Source organism: Leptinotarsa decemlineata, unplaced genomic scaffold (genome assembly GCF_025532065.1).
Source record: "Leptinotarsa decemlineata unplaced genomic scaffold, Ldec_3_MD MMD2_tig00026340_RagTag_RagTag, whole genome shotgun sequence".
Taxonomy (NCBI): Eukaryota; Metazoa; Arthropoda; class Insecta; order Coleoptera; family Chrysomelidae; genus Leptinotarsa; species Leptinotarsa decemlineata.
The window spans coordinates 5,233,372-5,258,357 of record NW_027412694.1 but is presented as its reverse complement, the minus strand read 5'-3'; the positions used below and the strand labels follow the sequence as shown (position 1 = coordinate 5,258,357).

At 34.9% G+C, this 24,986-nt stretch overlaps 1 protein-coding gene across 2 annotated transcripts in view; it reads right to left on the bottom strand.

Moving 5' to 3' along the window:
- LOC111513159 (fatty acyl-CoA reductase wat) overlaps nt 1-24,986 on the bottom strand; it is a 93,605-nt gene that overhangs the window by 50,347 nt on the left and 18,272 nt on the right. The window contains exon 1 of one of the 2 annotated variants that reach the window (XM_074183567.1): nt 8,458-8,597. The exons of the other annotated variant lie outside the window; for it this stretch is intronic. The gene's annotated coding sequence lies outside the window, so the exon portion shown is untranslated. Of the gene's footprint in view, nt 1-8,457; nt 8,598-24,986 lie in introns of those variants that run through there. 2 annotated transcript variants of the gene reach the window in all.

Sequence of the window (24,986 nt, the reverse complement as noted above, 5' to 3'; positions counted from 1 at the left end):
CACCGATGGAGAAATGATAAAAGAATGCTTGATTGCAGTAGCCGAAGAAATATGCCCCGAAAAGGTAAATTAATTTAAAAGTGTCAGTTTGTCAGCAAACACCGTGGCTCGGAGGGTGCAAGACATCGCAGAAAATATATCATCTCAACTGTCTGACAAAAATGGACATCATGAGTGGTTTTCTCCAGCATTGGATGAGTTAACGGATGTGTCAGATACTGCTCAGGTGTTGATTTTTATTCGCGGAGTAGATAAAAGTTATGAAGTGTATGAAAAACTTTTTGATATTGATAGTATTCACGGCACGACAAGCTTACTTCCGTAAGTAGTACAATGTTGTTCAACAATTCATTGAATTAAAACAATAATTGTTGAGTTCCCGATAAAGAGACAATTAAAAGCCTCGAACGCTTGGACTTAGCCAGTTCAAGCTCTTCCCTTCCTTCATCTGTGAGGATTGTGACCAAAATACATTGGTCAGATTAAACGAGCTATTTGAAACTCATTTCAAAGAATATGCATCATATATCCGATTGCGGAGACCAACAAAATCGGTGTGGAGAACGGCTATAGAATAAATGAAAACTGTCTGAAATTGTTGAGATCGTTACATGACACTAGATTTTTCAAAAGTCTGAAAATAGCTAAGTATGGCATGAGAACTATGAACGGTGTCAAAGATCCCATTTCAAATATCCCATCCTTTCCTTTTTATAAAGATGTCAGCTATATTATTCAGTCGAAAATTCCCAATTTACACATTTTTGATCTTGTTCTTTGCAAAAATAACTACTATGTTTTCTATAGCATCGAATATTCATAAGATACTTTGACTGAACCACATGGCCTCAATCCAAAAATGTATTTTCTTGGCTATAAGCCTATTTTGTTTTATATAATTCAAATATTACAATGTACAATTCACTTATCTTGATACTTCCTGTTGCCTGACAAGTGAGCACTGATGATGACGAAAGTCGAAAACGCTTTGCAAGAATTTTAAAATATTATACACTTTAATACAAAACCTATTCGATTCATTATTTCGAATATTCATGTTTCCGAATAATATTGTTTATCCAATAAAGACATATCGGTTGTCGATTTCCTTTCAGATTCAGTTTTTTTGATTTTATATTTTTCTACAGAGTAACCATATATCCCTCGTCAAATAATGCATTAACTCTCGAAATGGTTTTTTATTCATTTTGTTCATTTAATCCTTCTGACAAAACTATTGTGTTGCCAAATCATGTCATGGGGAATGAGAAATGTTCCACCTGACGAAAATCAAGTAGTTTTCATAAAACAAAACTAAAACAACGCATTTTAAACTTATCATTTCAACCTTTTTCTTCAGAAAATTATTTAAATACTTAAAGAAGAGGAATGAAATAATGCATTCAACATTTAAAGGGATTCGTTCTATTTCACCATTCGGTACCATCAGTTATAGCTAATAAAGGACAATGAATCTATTACCTGCATGAGACAAACAGATATGACATATTTCAGAGGCGTGCTGTTCTGTTTACTTATGTTCCGAGTTCCGAGACATTCTGTGACATATGACTTTTTGTGCACCTAACCTTATCTTCCTCTATATAGATGAATAACAAAACAACTGTTGCTTATGTGGCTTGTGGAGGTGGTATCGAACTATAATTTATATTTTCCCTCAATTGTTGAAATAATGTTCCTTTTTTAAAATAGAATATCTAGGTACGTATAAATTATTTCAACTTGATATAGGCGCTGTTGCCAATATGTGAATTGAAAACGAATCCCTTTAAACATTAAAACCCAGCATTTAAAACATCAATTTGAATACTTTTCGAAGTGAATTTGAAAAACTCATGAATTGAACTCAACTTTATTTTGTCCAAACTTGCATTTGCTGTAATAACCCATATTGAGGAACATTTCCCATTGATATCCTGAATTTCCTTCAGCATCGAATTTTCATGTTACTGAATTATACTGTTTCTCCAATGAAGACTGCGTTTGTCGATCTCTTCAGAAATTTAGTTTTTCGATGATGAATATTTCTTCAAGGTAAGCATGGATAATGCTTTATTTTTCACGAGGTTTATTTTCTGTTAGTATTGAACCACTTTTATCATTCAGATTAAACTAATGGGTTGTCCGAATTGATTGGGACCTCCTACGGAGGTCTAATGCATATTCTATATTTTCTCCAGCATCGAATTTTCATATTCTTGACAGGTTGAGCGCCAACTACCTACTCCGATCTCAGTATACGGGAATCAATCAGAGATGCCACCCACTCCGATCGGAGTGTTGTGTATTCTAAGGTTTGTTCTGGTTCTACGAAATTCAGGTTCTAGAACGTCAGGATTTTTTAACCGTCCCGAATCGTTCTTGCTCTTGAAGCTGAACTGTTGAGAACTGTTCTCGTTGCTCATGCGCATTCATGTGGAAATTTGTTTGGGCTATTTGCTAGGATGTTTTTTTATTTATTTGATTTCAATAATTGATGATTGAGGTTAGATAACATTTGAACTGACTTAAGGATACGCTACATAACAAAATAAACATTATTTATAGATAGTATTTTTTCGCCTTCTTCTCTTCATATATAAGATAGCGTCTTTGTTTCGAAGCATCTAAATTAATTCTCTCCTCCAGGAGATCAGTACTGGTAGTTGAATACATCAAGGATTTTCTGGACTCTGGTCTAGTCGTCTTCAGAGAATGGACAGCGAAGTAATTGTTTTCCTCCTATTCTTTTCTCTGATATTTTCAGTACCTATTATGTTTGATTGAATGTCTGGTTCAGATATTTTTCCTAAACCAGATGGCCACAGGTAATTTTGGAAATAATTTCGCCTAAATTTTTTTCTTCTGTAACTCGAATGAACAGATATCGTTTTCAACTTCATGGTCCGAATAAAAATGATTATTCTATCAATAAAGAAACATATTTTGAATACACTGAGCCGTTACTTGATAATAATTTTCCCTACAGTAGGTGGACATACTTGAAGACTGGCGATACAACTACCAGAATCAAATTTCAATTATTGGAACAGTCACACTTGCAGAGCGGTTTCGAGCTATTTGGCCTCTCGTCATCAACACAAAGTCGATGATTTCCTATAATCAAAAATCAAATCTTTCCAGATTATCATACCTCAAACAAAGCTGAAGCGAACGACTAGCAACATATCTGCCATCGCCCCCTCTGTCTGTAGACAAGGTACTAACCAACCGCATATCTAAATTAATTCAAAGCCAGTCTTCAAGTATCCCCTCTTACTCTAAGTGAAATTTATTTTCTTGTACGACGATTTGGGCTACTTGGATATGCAGTTGGTTAGAACCTCGTCTACAGGCTGAGGGGACGATGGCAGATATGTTTCTTGTCGTACGCTTCAGAGTTGATACTCTAATTAAAATATTCGATTCTCAATTATAGGAAATTTTCGACTTCATATTGATAATAGACACTACCTTGCACTGACAAAAGGACAAACAACCCGAAACCAGTCTGCCACTGTGCCCGTTTAAATAATTGAAAATCGATTCCGGTAGTTGCATCTTCAAAAGCATATGCAGAAATCACTTCTGTGAAGAACTGTGCTCTGACACCTATTGGATATAATTCAAAGGTCTACGTGATATTTTAGCCAGGGGAGTAATGGCTTTCTGAGTTCTGTCTAGGTGAAGGAAGACAAATTGTTCCTTCAAATAATTATACAATTTTCACCCTTGATAGTTCGTACTGAAACCTCTGACGCAAAATGAATCTTTTGAAAACACTTTTCCAACACCAGAACAATTTTACGGTCTCTCGACGCTAACCAAGAAAGCGTCCATTGTGACTCAATGATCTCCTTAGAACGCCAACTTGATTAGCGAAACACGCGTCAAGAGAATGTACTTTTGTTCTGGTGTGGGGAAAGTATGGATTTGTTACCTGTTTTCCTACTAGACGATTGTTGATGGCTTTTGGTAGTTCTCCTACCTGTTTTTCTACCTGAGGGTTGTTAATGGCTTCTGGTGGTGGCGATGGTTCATTATCAATTTGTGGTTGTCTTTGGTGGTTGTTTTTAATTATTGTTTTCCAAATCCTTGGGATGTTCAGTGAGTCATCCCTTTTGTTGATGAGGCCTTGCTTTTCGATTTCGATAGCTTCCCTGATTTGTCGAATTCTTGGGTTTTGCACCTGTGCTATCTGTTTTGTGGACTCAAAATTAATCTTGTGACCTGTTTGTAGATGGTGTTGAAAGAGGGCAGAGGAGGTTTGTTTTGTTCTTATCGAGTTTTTGTGCTCCTGGGTTCTGGCAGATATACGTCTGTTGGTCTGACCGATATATTGTTGTCCACAGTCCTCGCATGTGATGCTATATACTCCTTGGTTTTCTAGGGAAATTCTCTCTTTCGGTCTGGGCAGCCAACTGGATATTGTTTTGTGTGGTTTGTAGGTTGTCCGAATGTTTTTACGTCTTAGTATTCTCCCGATTTTGTCGGTCACACCTTTGATATAAGGTAGTACTCATAACACGAAAACCAACTGGCAACTTGGGTTATACAGTTTACCGAAAACCCACATACACACCAACCGCTACCTACAAGCAGCATCACACCACCACCCTACCCAGCTACAATCCGTAGAGAGAGAAGAGAGAATTTCCCTAGAAAACCAAGGAGTATATAGCATCACATGCGAGGACTGTGGACAACAATATATCAGTCAGACCAACAGACGTATATCTGCACAGGAGCACAAAAACTCGATAAGAACAAAACAAACCTCCTCTGCCCTCTTTCAACACCATCTACAAACAGGTCTCAAGATTAATTTTGAGGCCACAAAACAGATAGCACAGGTGCAAAACCCAAGAATTCGACAAATCAGGGAAGCTATCGAAATCGAAAAGCAAGGCCTCATCAACAAAAGGGATGACTCACTAAACATCCCAAGGATTTGGAAAACAATAATTAAAAACAACCACCAAAGACAACCACAAATTGATAATGAACCATCGCAGGTAGGAAAACAGGTAACAAATCCATACAACTTATGCAAGCGAAACCATATAAAAACACCACAAGAAGAACCTAACATCAGTTACACCTCTCGAAGCGAAGCAGTAACTCGTCTTGATAATGCCATCTGAGATGATGGCGAAACGTCGACTATCGAATAGTACACAACGGATGAACACCCGGTAGAACAACACATCATATATATATATATATATATATATATATATATATATATATATATATATATTTGGTAACCAGTTGTTGTACATCTTTGCAATTGGCTGCACCGCACTGACGAGGCCAATAGCCAAAAACACGTGTCCGCGGTTTATATATATATATATATATATATATATATATATATATATATATATATATATATATATATATATATATATATATATATATATATATATATATATATATATATATATATATATATATATATATATATATATCTATCAATCACTACACCGTTGTTTCATCAGTTGGACTGGTACATCAAACTGTTCTACAATTTACAATTACAAAAATTAATTAGATTCTGGTAAACCAGGTAGATTTTGAGAATTTGAGAAATACAATTACAAAATGACATTAGTTCTAGAAAAAATGAAAATCTCTTAAGGCCAATCGTTTTTTGAAAACTGCCTGTTTTACCAGAATAAATCATCTATCAATGATAGATCTAAACTCCCTACTTTGTAGGTTACTGGAATGACACCTATCAGAAAACAACTACTCCCCTGGCTAATACCACAGAGAGCGTTGGATTTTATTCGACAGGTGTCAGTGCAGGATTCTTAACTGAAGTTATTCCTGCAAATGCTGTTGGCGATACAACTGCCGCAATAAATTTTCAACTATTGGAACACACTTGCAGACCTGTTTCGACATAAAGTCAATGATTTCGATAATTGAAAATCGAATTCCTTCAGCCATTCCTAGGCTGAAGCGGAAAACACACAACAGATTTGTCATCGCCACATCTGCTTGTGAACGAGGTAACCAACCGCATACCCTTTGTGGTATTAGCCAGAGGAGTAGTTGTTTTCTGATAGGTATCAGTCTATTAACCTACAGTATAGGAAGTTGAGACTGGCCTGAACAAATTGCTCCTTCAGATGATTTCAATCAAGTTTTGTGATTACCTTCCATTATATAAAAGACGTTGTTAAATAGGATGATCTACCAGTTCAACTGATGGAACTGCCGTGTATGTTTTCGCTTGTTCTGAATAATAAATTAATGTAGAAAATAATTACGGAGACAGTTGTTCAGTAGATGACTAACAGTAAACTAAAAAACATGCTTTAATAGCAACACAAACTGAAACATAAAAAATAATTTGAAACTAATTGTGTTCAACATCGATAATGAGACCTATGGATTGATGTAACTAACGACTTTTAATGAGTCTGGAATCGAAATAAATCTATTCACAAAAAAATTAACTTTGTTCTAAAAAATCGTGGGATGCTTTAAATTATTTTTTTATTATGGCTCCAATATGGCAAATAGTTCCTAGTCATGTATTTATAACACGCTTTTTTTCATTGATTTCATCAAGCCATAGGACTTATCATCGATGTTGAACACAATTTTGAATTAGTTTCGAATTATTAGTTTCAATATTTTTCAGTTTGTGTTGCTCTGAAAGCCTGTTTTTTTTGATTTTCCCATTTTTTTTAATATAAAATATATAGTCATGCGTAGACAATGTGGTTGTCTCACTCGCTCTCACACAGACTCTGTGTGAGGAAATTATTCATCCTGGCGAACTTGATCAGGATAATGAAATAAACTTATGAAATAACTGTATTGTCACCGATTCTTGCTGAGTTAACAAAGTTTCAAATAAATCTGTTCGTTAAAAGTTAGTCAAAATAGAGTCCAAAGGAGTCGGTTATAAACAAACATACAAGTGAAGCGTATTGAAAATCAGTTAATTTGCAAATTCTCTTCCCGAATGTTGCTTTATTTTTCAAATTTCTTCGACGAATGTCGAAGAAAATTTGTAATTTCAATTATAGAGAGGAATGAATAGATTTTATGGTGTAGTTCTTTGGGGTAAAGCAGATATCTACTTTGTCTACTCACGTATAAACCTCTTCATCACTAAATTTGATTTGTCCATATTGTTGAAATTGAATGGTCTCAAAAAAGATAAATATAGTACCTGATTCCCTTTTTCAGTTGTTGGGTTATCATCCAAAAAAGAATAAAAAAAATTTTTTCAACTTTCTCTTTGAAATTTTTTTGTTTGGAGATAGTTGACAATGTCTCGTAGTGCATCTCATTAGTTCGGACTTTCATTGTCTGATATGATATAAATTGATTTGAGATACCTAAAAAAATCTGTGAAAAAAAATTAAAAAAGAATAGCTGAAAAAGTTATCACCCGAAGAAGATTGTGGATACTAACAATCGAAACGTCGTGAAGTATCTTGGTTTGAAATCTTTCAATTTTCAATTTTTAATTTCCATTTTTTGTTATTACTTCTTTAATTTTCATCTCTTGTTAATAGTTCAATTTTTTTTATTTTTTAGTTGTTGTTGTATTTTACTCCATTTTTTTGCTTGATATAATTGTTATTTTCCAGCTTATCCTTTTTAATTATTTTTTATTATTTTACGGATTCTTTCAGGTATTTCGAATCAATTTATATCATATTAGACAATATGGAAGTCCGAACTAATGAAATGCACCATGAAACATTGTCAACTACCTTCACGATTCTAAATCTGTTATACTGATAATAAGCAAATAAATTGATTGAGTGAACAAAAAAATTTCGAAGAGAAAGTTGAACTTGAATCATTTAATATTATAAATATTAACAAAAAGTTGATCAGGGTACCATATGAATAAATTTATCACTTACTGGACACGTGTTTAGTGTATCAATTCACAGTTATGAGTTACGAAAACTGAGACTTTCAATATTGTCTTCGAAAAATAACACACCAAATTTAAGAACAGGTCGAAATAATTGTTCATGTGAATATCAGGAGAAAATTTACGAATAGTTTCTACTGAATTATGACGTAGTCGTTATTCTTCCTGAAAAATATAATGAGTTCTCAACATTGATATCAATATTTTTTTACACTTAGTGAGTAGTATAATGTTCACATCTAATTGGTGGTCATCAGAAAATTAATAGGTTTGTCATGGACTTATTAAATTGTTAATTCAAGTTTTTAATTCTATATAATCAAAGTGTATGGGTGAGAAACCTGTGCGACATATATTTATAGTAGTTTCTTTATATCAATATTTCTCCAATATCTACTACACTGAAAATTGACATGAGTGAACTGGATTTTGGACTCATGAAAAAATTCCTAATAAATTATTATCTGAAAGTTTCGATTTAGAACTTAATCATTACGGTGAAATAAAAGGAGTTTGGTTCTGAAGAAGAGCATGTAAATACGTACTTGTTTGTAACCTATGAAATTGTTCGATATTCCAGAATATTTTCATCCGTGCTGAGCCAAACAAATCCATCGATGTTACCTACGAAAAATCTAGCTTTGTTCTGTTTTTCCGTTAATCAGCTGTCGCCCCCCTATGAACGACAACTCTCAAAAGTCGAAAGTTATTCGAGCTAAGTACTAACGAGGTCTTACCTTTTAACGTACGATTCCTAACTCGGGTTGGACGATAGGAATTGAAAATCGATCGGCCGGCCTTGCGATTCGAACCACCGGTTCACACAGAGTTGATTGAGTGAGTGAAGCAAACCACCCACATCAACCCACCAGGCTACCGTCAAAATATGAGATAACCGGAAATTTGAAGACTCCCTCTCAATCTAAGGCAACAACGTCAAAATAGTTCACTTCCATCTAAAATTCCCAATAACATTATTTGTATTGATTTCTCAAGAGAAAAACTAGTTAATTAAATCTCTAGCAACATCGAAGGAAGTACAGCAATCAAATGAGTAATTAAAATGGTGAGAAGACTGATCCTTAGCGAAAACCTCCCAATTATGTTCATAAGTCCCCCACAGCCCCTCGGAATCCGATCTGTGCAATCTGAGATTGAATTTGATATCTCGAATTTCTTTCCTGGGAACTTGATTTTTAAACTACAAACATATCCTGAGTTTCTGGAGACGAGTATGTATTTCTCCTTCAGGTCTCTCTAAAATACCTCAATATATGAATTTTCCCGTGAATGTTCAGTTGTTTCATTTATCTGTCAACTGTACAAACATGAATATGAATGAACCGGTTTCCATCAGGAACATTGAAAATGAAGCCCCCTATAAACCATTGACGAAGACACCACTGAACAATCAGACTTGAAGTCTACCCTGCTGAAAATAACGGAAGAAAACTCATTACCAATTGCTGACGATTCGTATATTTTGGAAATTATAACACCTCCACCAAATTCTTCCGATCAGGAAAGGCTATTCATAAAACTGATGCCACAGCAACGAAGTAGAGAAGTCAAAATTACCCTATTTCATGTTCTAAAACGAATTAGGAAAACCAGTAATGTCATATGGGAAATTGAAAACTATTTTGAAAACTTGTTCAGATCACGTGACCCTCCTAAAGCGGCAAAAACGTACATGTCAAATATTTTGATTATACTTGAATCACTACGAAACATATACCTCCTCTCAATGAATAATATACCTCCTCTCACCTTCTCTTTATCGAAAAAATGGTAAAATCTAGATCTTCCAAGATTCAGAATAAATATACCTTATACCTTAATGAATATACCTCCTCTCACCTCCTCTTCATCGAAAGAAAGGTAACATCTAGATCTTCCAAGATTCAGAATGAGATGAAGCCAGATTCGAACAAAAGTTACCAACGTATATACCGTATCGAGTTCTGCGTTGTCGGTTATTGGCCTGTAATTCCTATAAATTAAAATATATCCGATTTTGGGGATGAGAACGGTCCGCCCCTCGATAAACCAATCCGGAATCTGAATTATTATTACTTTCATCGTCATCATCTGAAAAGAAGCCGATGATTATTCTCAACGATCTTGAAATTAGAGAGTAACGTAGGTATCATTTCACCCAGCACACCTATAATTCAACAGATTGAGTCTGCGTAGTTCCAAAAGTGAATCTCGATACTGCATCCTTTTTTCCTCCTACTTTTAGACGATATTCGCGAAGAAACAGAAAACTATGATGAATATTTTCTTACTTTGATGACCAATAAGGCTCACCAGCAAGTATAGTGTCTCTCAACGGGGACTACCAAAATTTGACAATTGATAACGGCCATCTTGTTGAAGGTACACCTGTTCAAATCAGTCGAAGCTACATCTGTCAAATTAGTTGTCATTTATTCAGTCTGCTTTGCCTAATCACCATATAGCATTCAACCGCGCGATTCGCTCGTTTTACGGTCGCAATAATCGTCCTACTGAGATAACTGTTCGCAATGTGAAGGATGAATTTGACTTCACTGGTTCAGTGAACAATCGACCAATACCCGTAGGTCGACGAAACGCAAGGTCTGCCGAAGGCGTCACAGCTATCTACAGGAGAATCCGAGGTAGTCGATTTCGCGTCGCACACAAGAACTCAGCCTTTCGCCGACCATTTGGGGAATTTTGCTTCGGTACTTGGGCCTGCATAAGTACAAAATTCAACTGGCTCAGCAACTGAAGGTGAATGACCATTGACGCTGACGTGTGGGCTCTGGAGCAGTTGGCAACTGATCCTCATTTCCATCGATAAATCATCTTCAGCGATAAGGCCCATTTCTGAATGAATGAGTACGTGAAGAAATGAAATGTTAGGAATCACACGTTAAAAGGTAAGACCTCGTTAGTCCTTATCTCGCACAAGTTTCTCAACTTCTGAGAGTTGTCGTTCGTATGGGGCGGCAACTGATTAACGGAAAAACAGATTTTTAAACATATTTAATTAGGAACGATACCAATCCTTATAAGATCCAAGATTGTCCAATGCATCCCGTAAAAGTCACTTTTTGGTGTGCATTTTGAACTGGCGGTGTCATCGATTCATATTTCTTTGAGAATAGGATAGGCCACCACTGTCAACGGCGAGCACTATAGTTCTTGTGGATATCAACGACTCAATGGACCACATTGGATACAAATTGGATATTCTGCACGAGCGATTTAGTCATCTCACGTGTAGGAGATGTGAACTGTTTACCGATATTGTGAGATTTGATCCTGTTAGACTTTTTTTGTAGGGTTTTCTTAGGGTGAAGGTGTATGCGAATGAGCCACAAACTACAGCGGACCCCAAAGCCAACATAACGTATGCTATCAGTCAAATTCAGCCTGATTTGTGTGTTGACGACACCATTCTGGCAGGCCATGATGAACCCCTCAGTTATTGATTTCAGCCCATTCGACTTAAGGCAAGCGAAGATCACGCGCTTTGATGAGCCAAGTTCTTCAATGTCGTTAATAGAGTTGTGCTCACTTCGTTTAGTGTCGAAAACTAAACCAAGTTCACCAGCTGCTCGGGCAGCTGTCCCGTAGGGGAATGTTCCAATTCCTGCTCGCGAACCATGCAGAGAGGAGGATCCGACCTCTTGACGACTTTACAGGCTCCATCCCGTACAATTCTGTCATGTAGACATTTCAGACTGAAGAGTTCACGGCCTTCCTGTTGTTGGGGAAAGTACAATTGTGGAAAGAACAATTTGGGATGCAAACTCCTATGTGTTATATCCTTGACTAAGTTGGACTTTTAATAAAACTACTATTATAGTGTTCATTTCATTCAATTACAAACTGACTTGACAAGCCAATGAAAGACCTGCCAAAATCATCGCACCAACGTGTCAAGTGCCTGCTTTCTGACAATTGACAAGGCGCGTTCAAAAACAAGTGTGTAACAAATACACTGAATATCTAACACTATAGAAGTGCATCATTTTTCAAGTATTCACGTCAAGTTGATACAGTTCCTCATGAGTCCACTTCACTTCTCCAAACAAGAAGAGTAAGATTGGAATGGCAAGCATATTCGTTGCAGTAACTTTGTTTTTTCTCGACATTTCCCTGAGAGCGTTGTTCCACCCCGAGGTGAGTACACGTGAGTACACGGATGCAGGATACATCCTGCACCATCTGAATGCTGGACTATTTGACATTTTCTTCATATTCCGTGATTTTCGTGCAATATCCTTTTCCAAATGTTTCGTTTAGACGACATTTCATTTCGAAATATTGCAGTTTTTGGAGTGAATTATCTCAACACCCAGGACAATCCGGCAGTACCACCACCCTGTTCCAGATGCTCACAAGAGAGGAGCACACATCTCCGAAGCTTCGCATCCAGAGTCAGCTAGATTTCATTTCTCAAAGTGGCAACATGTATAATTTTATTTATTTTGTATTTCTATAATTTTCAATTTTGAAAGTTTATAACATTTGAAGTATTTTTGAAAAGTAAGTTTTGTGCCGTCGACTGTAACATTGTCAAAATTACGCGCAACGCACGAATGATTTTCGTTTCGAAAATTAATTAGAAATCGAATCTTTATGAACAGAACAAGTTGGTGTTGGAAGCAGAGCGGCTCCTTGAACTTCAGGAAACCCAGTCAATCGAAGACCTGTAGAAAACTCCGTACCGAAGCTGTTTCCGAGAAGAGGAACTGCATCGACCCCTTCTGCAAGGAAGAAACCCTTGGTGAAGATAGAATCGCTGAACCACAGCAGACTCGTTATAGTGGTTGAGAAAGCAATGGCCAAAATTTAGCTTTTATTGTAAGTACTATGATATTATGTGGCTTGAAAATATTTTTCAATCATTGTCGAACTAATTTCAATTCGCAATCAATTTCAAACAATAGCCAAAATACATCTCATAAATAAAATTCAGAATTGAATATTTCAAACTCTTCAGAAATCGCAAATGTTTTCAAACCCGAATATTTAAATTGGGTTCCACAATTTGATGGAAACAAAAATGTAGTAATTAGGCTATCACAAGTACTAATTTTTATGATGCCGAAAATCCAAGTTCTTTCCAAAATACATATCTATTGAAGAGTAGAAAACTAACAGGAAATGCTAAACTAGTTGTTACTATTCATAATGTCACAACTTGTATTGTTTCAAAAGACACTCTGTATAGAAATGTTGCGGATCAACGCGATGAAGTCTGTTTGAATAGAGACATGGTTATGATGAAACAATACCCGGCTGAAAAATCTCAACAATTTTTCGATCGTATTTTGCAAATTCCTAATCTGATTTGTTGCTATATTGATTCTCATGAAACAGACGAAAATTCGAAAGTTTTAAAACGCAAATAATATAATTAATCAGCTTTAAAAAAGTTTCGAGCTGAATTGAGAGAACCTTCAGGAACTACAATTCGTTATGGGATATCTATTGATTCGAATAAAGCTATACAATTCATTATTTAAGAAGAAAATATCAGTTATTATCAAAACCAATCGAAGAAAGTTTCTGAATGACAAAAAAGTAGCCAAATAGATTCGAATTCCAATGAAAATTCATATCACTCTCAGTTTCCAAGAACTTCTTTCAATGCCAATACTAGAAATGATCAATTCCAAAATCAAAATAGATCTTCAAATAATCAATTCTATCTACAAAGCAATTTTCTGTCACAGCCTATAAATATTCAAGTAAGAACTAATGTTCCACAACAAACATTTTTCCCCGAATTCTCTAATTTTAAACAACCAACAAATAACCAGAACATTTTCAAGCTCAATCCCAATTGAAATTTTCCTAGTCAAACTTCCATGAGTGTTTCAACAAGGCAAACGTTCAACAGAAATCAACCAGGTCCTTCATCTCCTAGTAGACCCCAAAAAAGAAATTCTATCTCAGATGAACTTTTCAATACGGAAACGAATGTTGTCAAAAATTATTCACAAGATTGTGAAGTGGAGAGTCAGATACAATATGAAAATTTTCAAAATATTCACAGTAATTCTGATGATGAAAATTTTCAAATAATATGTTCAAACACCTGTCAAACGTAGAATCAGCAATATATTCAAATTCAAGTAATTCAAGTGAATTACCCTATATAATTCCACCTAAATATTGAAATTTTATTTGATACAGGTTCAACTAAATCTTTTATTGATCCAAATTTGGCTTGCAATGTATACCCCGATAGAATCCAAAATTAACCATAGTATCAACGGTATTTCAAAAATCTTGTCATAAACATAGTGCTTTTATTTCCATTTCAAAATTATTCATTGTTTCTGAAAACTTGAAATTTTATTTATTCAAATTTCACAAAACATTTCATGGAATGACAGGTATTGATAACTTGACACAAGTTCAAGCTAATGTTAACTCAAGCAAAGGATTTTTGACAACACCTCATTCACGAATCAAATTGCATTACCATACTTCCCTGAAATGAACAAGTAGTTAAAATAAAAACATCTGTAAGTCACAGCGATCAAAAGATACACAACTGCAAAATTCCAGAGAGTTTGTCGATCGCGATATACGGAGAAGCACTAACAACTATTTTAAATAACAGTACGGATCAGATTACCCTAGATTTTTCTGAACCTACTGTCGGATCAGATTACACTAGATTTCTCTGAACCTACTGTCGTTGAAAACTTTATAGAACATGCATAAAAGAATTCAACTTTAATAATTTTGATGGGACGGACAAACGTAAACTGGACTTAACCTATATCGGAACTGACTATTTGAATGTCGAAGAATGATAGAAAAATTATTTTTAGAATTTTCCGATATTGCATATCATGAGGATGAACCACCTACTTCTACAAATAAAACTGAACATCGTATAAAAACAACTGACGAAACAGCTGTTTATACAAAAAAATACAGATATCCATTCATTCACAAAAAACAGTTCAAACACAAATTAAAAAAATGTTAAATCAACAAATTATAAGATCTTGTAGTTCACTTTGGTCGTCCCTAAGAAAATGAATGTCTCCGGTAAACAAAAATGACGAGTTGTTGTTTATTACCGAAAGCTTAATGAAAAAACAATTGATGATAAATATCCCTTGCCGAATATAATCGTTTTACTAATTAAGCTAGGTAGATGCCAATTTTTTTCAACTTGCCAGATCTTGCCAGCGGATTCCACCAAGTTGAAATGTGTATGGAAGATATCGAATCGAAAAAACAGCTTTCAATACCGAAAGTGAGTATTACCAGTTCTTCTGGATGTCATTTGGTCTTAAAAATGCTCCCACGACTTTTGAACGAGTCATAGAGAATATCCTTAGAGGTATTCAGAACAAAAAAAGTTTAGTTTACTTGGATGACATAATTTTTTCCACATCTCACCAAGAACATATCGAAAGGGTTAAGAGCAGTTTTCCAAAGACTCGGAGAGTCAAACTCCAAAATACAACCTGATAAGTTAGAATTCTTACGAAAAGAAGTTTCTTATCTTGGCCATATTGTTACTCCAAACGGGGTTAAACCAAATCCGGATAAAATAGAATCAACAAAGAACTTCCCTATTCCAAAATCAACTAAACAAATTGAACGATTTTCAGGATTTATAGAAGATTCATTAATAACTTTGCAATATCAACGGAACCACTTACCAAATGCTTGATGAAAAAAAAAATTTAAATGTTTTTTAGTTTACCAGCTGTCGCACCCCTACGAACGACAACCCTCAGAAGCCGAAACTTGTGCGAGCTAAGGACTGAAGAGGTCTTACCTTTTAACGTGTGATTCCTAACACGGGTTGGACCTGCGGCCTGCGGCTTGAACCATCGACAGACACATCGGCCGATTGACTGAGTGAACATAGATCATCCACAACGAATAATTCCTATCGTATTTCGAAACTTGTAAAAATTTACTAATTGACAAACCAATCCTTCAGTCTTCAGATTTTTCTAAACCGTTCAATTCAACAACGGACACCTCGAATGTAGCCTTGGGTGCAGTCTTGAGCCAAGGACTTTCCAGTAGTATACACTTCAACTCTTAACGACTCTTAATTAAAGTACAGTGCAATAGAAAAAGAACTATTGGCTATAATCTGGGCAACCAAATATTTTCGTCCCTACTTTTTGGCAGGAAATTTAATGTTATAACGGACCATAAACTATTCCAATAGTTATTTCCAACGAAAGACCCAAGTTCTACATTGCTCAGATGGCGAATTGAATTTGAATAGTATCATTATAATATAATTTATAACAGAAAATGGTTATCCAATACGAATGCCAATGCACTTTCACGCATTAAACTACAAGAGTCAAAAAACTAGACGAAATAATCGAAGAGTTCGAGCGTCTAGCTGGTCCTTCTGTTACTTTTGACAACCAAAATATTATAAACCCTAATTCAAATACTCCAGACTACCAACCATTTTCGTCTTATAAATAGGTAAACCTTTCGGAGATGATATTTCTATGATAGTTAATGATGACACAGAAACTACTCAAACTCCTGAAAAACATGAACTAAACCCAATTGAAGAAATTGATGACGTTACCGTAAACACTAATACCAAGGAAAATCCAATTATTGAAAATCCCATTTCATCTAAACCAAGAATAACGATCTTATTTGAGAAGAAACCGAGAATGACTGTTCAGTTTTCTTCAAATAACTGTGAAAGAGACGTAATCGATTTTGTAAAAGAATATATCACACCTAACATACCTTATCATCTTCACTTTGAAAAGCTAAATAATTATGAAAATTTTTGCAAAGTAATTAGACAAAATTGAATTTCAAATGGCCTTCATGTAAAATCAAACTGATACAGGCATATCACGAAGGTAAAAATGATCACAGAGGTATTGACGAAACCGAACAAAAACTCAAAACCCTTAATTGTTGGCCCGATATGAGAGATTCTATTCAAACCTTTATAAACGAGTGTGAATGTCAACGAAGTAAATATGAAAGACATCTTATTAAAACTAAAATTAATATAACCTCGAGAGCCAAGAGGAATATCAAACTGATCTTCCTCTTGAAGATGATCACTTGGTGATCGAAATACGTGTCGATGTGTTGAAATAACGGTTTGGTGTTGGGAAAAAACTTCAGTGATATTCAACCAAGGCGAAGTTCACTAATCATCGAGTATATGGACTTTAGTGATTTACTTAACGATCATATTGATGATAGTTTACTTCTTGTACAGGAAAAATGTACTTCAATGTTGTACCAATGAAAAGCCATGTCAAGAAGATAACCAACTGCAAATAATAAATGAAGGTACCGACATATCCACAGTTCGACTACCCCACTGTGCATGGTAGTTGAATCTACGGTAGGAGGAATTATCTCACCTCCTAGGACAATCCCGCTGATACCACCCCCAGATACTGACAAGACAGGAGCAGACATCTTCGAAGCTTCACATCCGGAGTCAGTCAGCTTCCATTCCTCAATAATTTTATATAATTTGTATTTCTATAATTTTTTTATTTTCAAGTTTTGTGACAATAAAAGTATTTTTAAAAAGCAAGTTCAGTTCCATCAATTAATTTTATATCTTCTTACACGTCTACAAAGTTTTTGAATGTTGTGTATATATTTATTTCACCCTTTTGTTAACCTTATACTCATTATTAATTTTAGTATCTGGAGTTAAAAAAATTTATTTATTTCTGACCGGGATATTATAAGCTTATATCGTCATAGTTACGCTATCAATAAAGAGGGTCATAACTCCCTTGGGACATTATAGATTTTATAATTCCCTCTACCTTTCACAAGTAAAAATAAATAGAAATGAAAACTGAACCATATTTTATTTATTCACGTCATTACAAATAATAAATGTACAATTTTGAGATGTTCCCTGAAAATTACTTCCGCCACTGGAAACAATTTCTTCTTTTGTAGATAAAACAGCAGACATTTTCGGCTTATAACTCTTACTCTTCCGTTTCAAAAAAGCCTGTAGTTCATTGAACTTGGTGATATCTCATTTCTCATGTATAGTCACCATCGATTTTAGCATTAACCATTTAGTCCATAAAGAATTCGGACTATACGTTTCTGACTGAAACGAATAAACACAATTACTACCAAATCTACCGAAAAACATAGAAAATTCCTTCCCAGTTCTTGAAAATATGCCAGAAATACAGTTTCAGTGACATCTTTTGGCATAACATTTTTCCGTGTCAGCCAGTCCAGATATATCTTGTATTCTTTTTGGTATACGGCTTCACTTTTCGATGGAATTAATGATTCTCTTGCTTGATCAGCTTTTTTCAAAATATCCTCCATTATATTTGGGGTAGAAAACACGTTTTCACCGCAAACACAGCTTGATAACAAAGTTCTGTTTATAAACAAGTAACATAGCAACAACCTAGCAACAAGAAAACTCTACTATAATCAACGGTACCTGATTCAAATATACCGGGAAGGTAATGAATTGGTACATTTTTCCGTTTCAAAAATGAACAAAATTTTATTGAAATCGGTCAGAAATAAAATTATCTATGTACCACGGGAATTAATGAGCCTTAATAACCTCAGGCAATTGCTTCCCTCGGGCCAGAGGCCCTCGGGACGCAAACTTTGCCATCGGTAATTAAGGCCCTCCTAATTCCCTTGATACATAAATAACTATTACGCCACGCACAAGCAACACCTGTTGCTTCTGTGGGTTTCCCAATGTTTATTTGCAAAATGTATAGCCTTGTTATGCTTGCTGTTTTTCTTTTTGTGTAAATAAACGATGATGATTTGTTAATTAGTGCCATGAATTCACTTTCCGGTAGCTGTATGTTATTGGTTCCCCAATGTTCTAATGCTCATGAACTTTCTCGAGATGGTTGGTCAGCTGCAATCAAACTGCAAAATGTGAGATTTCTTTTTATTCACCATCTTGTGCAGCTCTTCATCAGTCGTTTTTTTCCACAAATGTGTGAAGTATGGGCTTGAAAACATTTTTTCCTGTTTTTTGGGCTTGGTGCGCGTAGAGTTAAGAGCCCAACCTAACTCACATTTACTGGCTACAGAAAGATTTTCTTTGCCTTCAGATGTGATTACTTTTTCCAATCGGATATGTCAATGTTTTGTTCGGATAACGACATATGAGTGACAGTTCGGATCCTTTTCATTAACAGAATGTTATCATTACCAATTTCAGAACCAATTACATCAAACGAATGGAGTTTTGTTCAATAATGACATTTTTGTTTGTCCATTGCAGACAATGTGATTGCTTCGTTCTAGCTAGCCCAAGTGTCTCTACTTCTACATCTAATAGTGTCACCGTAGGCGCTTCATCACCAGGCGCCAAAAAAGGAGGGACAACAACCTCGTGAATTGTATGATTTTTCACGAATCACTCTCAGTAGAATCGTAGTAGAAGGTTTGTTTAGAGCGTACTTTTCCTCGATTATTTTCATTAGTATAATTCAACTATTTTCAAAGGAATATCAATAAAAAGTGAAACGGCGTGCCACGCTATTTACTTTCTATTATTATTTTATAAAAATGAATTGTTTTGACTGTTGCGTTCAGGTGATACTTGAATAGGCATGACGATAGTATCAAAAAATCGTCGATTTAATCATATTGAAAAAAACCAAAACACTGCTTTGGTTTTAATAAAAAAATTCAAATGATAAAGATTTGCAATAAAATAAAACATTACAATACTCTCATTCCTGTGTTTTGTTTTGGTGGATACTAGTGATTACACATTTCAATTGATTTTTATTATTTTATGTGTGATTTATCAACACCACTCTACTATAAGAATGGAACCAAGCTTTGTTGAGGCAAATAGCTCAAATTTGCCCAGGACTGATATATAAATGTAGGGCAATTTTCTCGCAACAAATAGAGAATTTTGTTCGCTTTAATTTAGAAACGTGTGAACTACCTTATAAAATGTATTTATCTTTACCCTAGATACAACCAGTTTAGATATAATCAAACTCGTTTTAAACTCATGCGAGTTTATTTTACTTTCATAGGTTATTTTTCCAATGAACTTGTCATTGTTCATTTTTGAGGTTAGCGCCCTCACAGCTTGTAAGTTGCTGTTTTAGAGTTAATATCATGTTAACGAGTAAATTTCTGTGAACAAAAAGCACCTACCAGTACTAGTAATATTTTTACTCGTAGTAAACACTTAAAATCTGATAAATCTCCAAGTCGATGTGTATGTATCTGTACTTGAATAATTTCAGATCTTCAAGACCGACGGATGGTAGCCGCACGTGGATGCTTTGTTCACTCACTCAAATCGACCGCCGTGTTGGTCGCTGGTTCTAGACCCAGGCTGAACGATCGATTTTCATTTGCTTTCGTCCAACCCATGTTAGGAATCACACGTTAAAACAGAAGACCTCGTTAGTCCTTAGCTCGCACAAATTTGAACTTCTGAGTTTGTCGTTCGTAGGGGTGAAACAGCTGGTTAACGGAAAAACAGATTTATTTAAACAGATCATATGGGGATGATACAATCAATTATGTGCAACTAAAACGGGAAGGAAACATTTGTACAGTGAAGTGGGAACAAACATAACCGCCATAAATTATTTATTCCATAGCCTCAATATTTCTACTATTTCACATCAAAAAATCATTTGAAGTGTAAGACCTATCATTATTAGATAACATACTTGAAGTGGTCTTTACCATAGATATATAGATAGATTTTTTACGAAAATAATGTGGCGAATTCGTGACTACATCGTTCGAGTTTCGCAGTACGAGCTTTAACAACTTACCACATGTTTGCAACATGTACAAACACTTTGTTGGATGTTCTTATTGATGTGTTGTTACACTGTGGTACTGGACGCCAATTATATACTTTGGAATTCATTTTTATCAGACGAATCGATTGAATGTTTTGTTTACTTTCTTCGCTACATGTAGACACAGTGACATGTTTACCTAAGCGTGACGTCAGAGCCGACGCCATGACACCTGCGATCTGCTTTCGCACATATTAGAAAAATGGCTTTAAATTTTGTTAAACCAAAGTTTATTATCGAAATAGAGGTTTTCGTAAATATTAAATGTGTACCCACTTTACGGAAGAGTATTTCAAACTCTTTCGTCTCGCCTATTTTATTGATTGTTGATAACTTTTATTCAGCGCTGTGGTTGGCCGGACAAAACAAAAGCTCTACAAGAAAATATTTTTGGCGATTTCAGAACGGTGCCTGCGCGAAAGTTGCGATTCACATTGAATTTTAATCGCTGGAGATTAAAACCATTTCGTCGCGTATTTCTGATATGATATATCGCACTAGTTAGTATTACAGTTTCCGTGGTTGGTGTTTTACTTTCTACAAGTATTTTGTAAAAGTGAATTGTTTTGAGTACATCAATTGAATTGAGTGTTGATAACTTCTATTCGGAATTTTGTCTTAACATCACTACGCAAACATGTTGCGAGATTTGAAAATTCAGCTTCTGTAAGAATCCGCCCGACGCCAGCGCCGAATTGAAATTATCAACAATCGTTTTAATTCATGTAATTATAATTTTCAACAAACAATTTCATTCATGTTTCAAATATATATTATAACTGTTCATGACTTTTCATCAAAAAAATTAATTCACGTAACATTTGGAAAAAACCGTCATTTAGACAAATTTTGCGAACAATCATTTTCAATTCGTCCAACAAATACATCCATTGATTAAATTGAAACAAATATAATGTTATGTGAATGGATTGAGGAATGAATATTCGTGAATATAAAAAGTAAATCGGCTTCCACAGTATATCCTGTTTGGTACCTTTTGATTATGGATGATTTTAAACATAATGGAAAATATCCACCTATAGAGGAGTATATTCATAATTTACTGTAAAATGGTGAATAACAAACTTTTTATGCCCCTTGCATGTTGCATTGTATTCAAATTTATCATAATGAAGTTGAATAGTTCAAACGTTACAGACAATAGAAACCATCATTGAAGTGATATATGAAAATGTCGCTCATCGACTTTTCCCACAAAATGCTTTACGTGAAAATTCAAAGCAAATATGCCAATTTGATTTGAGATTCTTGATGGTTCAAAACGATAGTTACCTTTGTTAAGATTATTTCGTTGATAATTTAGTTGAAGCTATGTAAATTTATTGTTTGATAAAGATGGGTGGTAGTTCGGCTTCCAAAGTTGATGATTTAACGGTTTTTTAAATATATTCGTCTGAGGCATCAGTGAGTCATACAAGAGTAAAAAGTTCCAAACAGATCGTAAAAATCACGTTTTTGTGATTGTGAGATGAAGTGAATCCAGAAAGAGTGAAATATATGCTACACATCTGAAAATTAAATATAGCGAAAAGACATTTTGAATAGTTTTCAAATAACAATATTCAATTTAATACTATGTGTGCCACCCCCATTCAATTGCTTTCGAAATCAGAAGAGCGGAATCTTGGCCTGGCGGTTAGGGACCTTGAACGATTTACAAGAGATAGAAACTGAGATCGAGTTTGCGAGACAAAAGTGTTGTATCCAATATGTGATGAACTACAGTCGCTAAACTTAAAAGTGTTATTCAAGCTTCAAGTCAAGAATTTTTGCTTACTATTTAAACAATATTTCGAACTTTTTCGTAGTGACATCTCATAAATGAATGCACTTACCGTATATATGACTTCAAGACGATTGAGGAGAGCGATTTGATCACGTAGAGTTGATGTAAAATAGTCACTGAGATTGTGCAAATTGACCTCGTTATTTTTTTAGCGGTTTTCTTTAAATTCGCATGCGAATAAGCCACAAACCACAACATTTCTCAAAGCCAACATAACACATGTCATCGGTCAAGTTCAGCCTGATTTATGTCCCAGATAGAACTTTTCGGATGCGCTCCATCCAGAGAAGCCGTGGCGGACATTTCAACGATGTTGTATTCTACACATAATGGCATCAATAGGTCTTTCAAACGAATAATTTTTTTTTGATATCTCACGCACACATCTCATTTGAGGTTCGTAATTTCATGGAAACTTTCCTGACGTTTCGATAGATCGTTTAGCTAGCTTCTCCAGAGGTGCCGCAAAAGATATGGAATCCGCTTTTAACATCTGAGCGCATAATGTCGGAAAGTAATTTTATAATACGCCGGCCCTTAAACCTGACAAAATATACGGACATAATACTAAATTTATTGGAAGTTTTTATTTTCAACTTCCAGACATATTTGATCTTAGTTGTGGCTGAACTAAACTGATTTTTGATTTTCGTAAGAACCAGAATATGAAGAGAATTTATTTGCAGATGTTGATGCGCATAAATGACTCGACAATTTACATACCATTTATTTGAGCTATTTCAATGAAGAATATCTGGCCTGAGGATTTCTCAGCGCTGCTGTTTATATCAGTTCGTTTAATGGCATTTGCAACTATTTCGACTCAGATGTAGACTACTTGAATTTCATATAATCATTCCAAAAAATATGAAATTGATATGTACCAAGAAAAAAAAATTTGTTTTGTTTAAGTAACTTGAATTTATATTATTAAAAAAAGCTTGTTCTTAATACTTGTAGGTGAATGTCACATATAGAAGTGATTACTTTTCGAGTACAAATAATCCAGTCATTTAAGCTTAAATTAGGTAAAAATCTCGGAATTCGAGATACCCAGCTGTAAGTCTTTAAATACTTGTATATTGACACCCTAAAAGTTGTCTTAAAACCTACATATGGTAGGGTGTAAGCAACTATTAAATTTCAAGGTCAAAGTTCACAAAAATCGTTTTTTTTGCGCTTTTTTTGGAAATATCTCATTTCCTATGGGTTTTTTGCTATTTGTATTCATCATCAATATTGTAGAATACAAAATTTTCTACAAATTTTGTAAAAAAAATTTTTTTATACGGTGAACCGTTTTCGAGATAGAGGGCGGAGAGCGCGCGGTCACAGCATCACTTCAGGTCAACCGGTGCCTCCGGTCGAAAACGCGCCATATATAGTTGATGAACTATCGATAAATCAATGATTATAAATATTCGCAAACTTATGAGAATTTCAGAAATAGATTTTTCACAGTGAAACGAACAGAAATATAATTCAGGTACATGGACAGATATGGTCATCGAACAAAGTCTCATGAAATCCATGAAAACCGAAGGAGGAGTATCTCGTGGTCGAAGTACGAAAGAAAGTGTTTTGTGTAAATGGGTATATGCTATGTACGCCACAAATACTATTTGTGAGGAAATGGAGAAGTTCTGTAATATCTTCTTGGAGTCGACCGAGCAACACGTAGATTCCAGAGACTCAAGAGTGAAAAAAGACAATGCTGACGTAAATATACTATTTGATTAGTTTAAACTCCATGATCCTTTTCCAAATACTACGCAGTTAATATCGATAGCTTCTGGAATTGTTGGAAATGAGCAAATTAACTGCCACAGAGCTTACGAAATTGGATTAGAGTCTATGAAGAAGATCACCGACTTATCATTTAATGAAATAAAGTTTAAACGCTCCGAAAAAGTAATGCCGCTTTCCAGTGTTAACAAATCTGTAAAAATAAGTGATTTTAAAGTTGCAGTGGATCCATTATTACTCTTCCAAAGAATTACTGTCAGCAAACAATTTGAAAGTAATCTTGAAGAATATCTTCAATATGAATTGAGTCCGTATCCAACAGCTCTATTTGATAATGATGGCATGAGAAAAACAACAAAATCGTCATTGTATGACAACATGAGCCCAATTGATTTTGTTCTCAATGAAAATAATGTGACGTTCATTATTGATGGCGGATTTCTTCTTCATCATGTTGTATGGAGCAGAGATATACTCGACTAAAAGTTTTGATGATTATCCTCATTCTAAAAAACATATTTTATTTCTGCACGCATTAAGTGGCTGTGACACAACTTCTGCGCTTTTCAAAAAGGGAAAAAAATCATTTTTAAAAGTTCTTGAGAAACTGAAAAATTTGGATGAACTAGCTGCAGCATTTGAGGAAGAACATTGTTTGTCCCAGAGATTATTAGAGAGTGGAACTCAAACC